Genomic DNA, 3,610 nt, shown 5'->3' with positions numbered 1-3,610 from the left:
GGAGGAGAGAAAGAAAAAGAAAGTAAGGAAATTAATTTCATCGATTTACAATTTCCAAACGTCTCGCCTTCTTTTTGTTGCACCATTTTTGTCATTAATCGATATTGAAAGTTAAATCGGACTTGCATGATTTACCATATCATAATGTGATGAAAATATTTGCTTTTAAATTTGTGGATCATTATGGGAAAAATGAGAGAGAAAAAAGAAAAAGAATGGAATAAACTTGTCATTTTAGAATAATGAATGAATCGACAATAGCAAATTTGCTCGGAAATTGAAAATTAAAGATTTTTTTCGAAAATAGGAATTTGAAAAAGTCATCACAGATAAAATAAATTGCACTGCAAAGCCATTTTACTCCATCTTCCATAAATTTTTGCAAATTTCTCTTTCTCATTCCTTATTTCAATTTTCGATTTTTAATTTTGAATGATAAAAAAAAAGAAGGATGACTGAAAATTAATTACTCGAATGTGTTTGGTTGTTCTATATTACAGCACTGAAAGGACTTAGAATAAATAGCAATGGCAGATTCGAAATGTTATATTTTATTTAAAATAGCGTTTAATGAATTCGATTTTATCACTGTCATCTCCCATTGTCAAAATTAAAATTCCCTTTTTTCATTAATAAAATTCACTTTTCAAGTAAATAATATCTCTTTCATTTTGAATCTCTCAAGATAAGCGAAAAATCGATTCATAGGATCTTTTTTTTTTTCTGAATGTTTTGTTATAACTATCTGAAAACGATCATTTATTTGTATGTCATCGTCAATTTCTACTTTGTATCATTTCATGTTTGTTATTAGAAAAGAATAATTTCTCTATTATAATAGTTATATTCGTGCTGAAGTTTTACTTTTGTGCAGTATCTGTTTCAATGGAAATATAATGCCAGTTTATTCCAAACCCAAGATATCATAATTAAAGATCATTCTCATGATTTCATGATTATATGGTATCATAATCATGATAATCCTCAAACTATCGTAATTGCAAGATACCGTATTTGAAAATCATTCCTGTGATATCATGATTATGGGATAATTATGAGTGTAGCTTATTACTATTATGAGTGTAGTACTATTATGAGTGTAGCTTTTATGAAATTTATTTGGTTGACACATGACAAAACTATTGAATTCATCCTATCATAAAATATTTTCGTGTAATTATTTCAAATATTAATTTAAAATATCTATTCCCTATTTGGTCGCCCGGCACATCATATCCATTAAGTTATATTCAATTTTATCCAAGTTTAGTGTTCCATTATTTCAGCATTAATCTTCCGGTTAAAATTACTCGATGGACGAAATAATAGAATATTTTATTCCTGATGGTAGTACGACTTCAATTTACTATAATTCACTATATATTAAACCGATCATTTCTGCTTGAATCATTTCATTCAATCCATGGATTGATATTCGATTACTGCCATTATTAATTATTCTTTGTGTAATTTTAAGGAAGTGATCCCTTTTTTTTTCAACAGGACTGATCTCTAATTAATGAGCGCAACTTGGATAGATGACATTACCGTTTGACATTATGATACAAACTTGTGTGAAAAGGGGAAATTAGAAGTGAACAAACTACTTGATGCAAAGAATCAAAAGCTGTTACCGTTCAAAAATATAAATACCGTTTCTAAATCAGAAATTAATAATTATTGCAATTTTTTTTCCTTTTCATTCTTTTTTTAATATTACTGGCATACGCTGTAGGTTTAAAGCCTAATTAATTAATTAATCTCAGATAGATCGATTTTTCACCGAGGATATGTTTGATGTACGATCATTTTTGTGTAATATTGATTGCACCATATAGTAGCAGTGATATATAAAAGTATTAGCTGATATATGAGTGGTTAATGAGCGTAGTTAATGAGCTCAATTTAACAATATCTTTTGTTAAGCCATATTTAGTGTCAAATTATGGAAGTAACGGGGAGGAACGTTTCAGTAATTACAGTGATAACTTCAAACTAACCAAAATTTCCACACACTTTCATTTTCGTAGACTTTTTTTTTTAAAGAAGGTAAAATTAGTAAATTAATTAGTGCGTCATGGGTTTTCAAGAGAATATTTCACTATAAACTTTGTAAGCATAAATGACTGTCCTTGTATTGGTTCATCTTTACGATTCGCTGGATCTATCTTTCACGCTACTTTACATACTATATATCATTGATTCGATTGTCTAATCGTTTTGTTTTCTTTCGTATTATTTGTCTCTCCCTTCTCATATTTCCAGTTCTTTATTGATATTTTGATAATCTTTTAAAAAAGACATGAGAAGTCTTTTTAAAGATGTATATTCCCGAAAAATTTACATAAGCTATAAAAATAATAGTACCATCATATTGATAGGTAAAATCCACTTTACAGCTTATTAAGTCAAATGAAGCTTGACTTAACCTGTCAGTTGTTAAATTAGATAGATTAATTTAAGCTACGGAAATGTAACATTTGTAGTAGTACCTGTGTTGCTTTGTAATTACTGAGAATGAATAATTCTGAATGATTGAACAGTTTCAGGAAACATACTTTTGTCGTACTGCCATCATCTTTTTAAATAAATTTTTCTTACTAAAAAAAGAAAAAAAATAAGAAAAGAGCAAATTTAACTCTAAATTTATATGATAAATTCTGCAAGTTCGACTTTTCCTTGCAAATTGTATTCCAAATTTAAGTATTGTTTTTTTTTTAAACGAGAAATTTACGTCACAAGAAACAAAAATTGTATTAATCACTTTGTCCTAGCAAAATATTAATACGGAAGAATTAATTCTGGTAAATAGAAACTCAAACTCGTTTACTGAAAATGAGAAATTTTTGAGGTACTATAATTTTCATCGTCGTTGCACAAAGAGGAAAAAACGCTTATCAACATAACATTGAAGAGTGAAAAACAGTAGATCAGATGTGATAATAAGGGAGTATTGTAGTTAAAGAATGAAGGTGAGGGAGATAGCATTTGTTATAAAGAGAGTCGTGGTGGTTATGGAGAGTTGGAGAAATAGCGAGCAATTAAACTTCTCAAAGTTTAACAGATATTCGTATGTATGATGATGGGAGTAGGATGAGAATATTATGATGTGTTTATAGTAAAAGAGAGGAGTAAAAAGAAAGGATGATGAAAAAGGATCATCGATCATAATAAAAGCAAAGATTGAGAGCACTTGAAGAAAAACAAAATAAATATTTCTTGGTTGTTTGTGCTGTTTCAATAGGGTTGGTGAATTGGGATGAGGAGAGATATTTTGATAATCGAATTATTTTGTTTGTTATCAGTGAGTGTTACCGGTTACCTTATCATTGCTTAGTATGATTCAGTCGCTATGCTCATATTGGTTTTTATATATGACGAAAATAGCGAGTAAGTTAAATTCTCGACGCATAATCAATGGCTACTAGAATTTATGAAGTAATGTTTAAATTCTTGAGCATGCGACACTCTTGTTGAGAAGATCAATCAACAAAACCACCTACCTACCGTAAAATTTTTTGCTTCGTTTGCTTTTGAAGATAGGTACAAATTATTACTGTTAAGAAATAGAACAAGAGCGATATGATAAGAAATTTGATGTAGAAGAAGC

Source organism: Loa loa (assembly GCF_000183805.2).
Source record: "Loa loa unplaced genomic scaffold supercont3.2, whole genome shotgun sequence".
Taxonomy (NCBI): domain Eukaryota; kingdom Metazoa; phylum Nematoda; class Chromadorea; order Rhabditida; family Onchocercidae; genus Loa; species Loa loa.
This window is presented reverse-complemented; position numbering follows the sequence as displayed.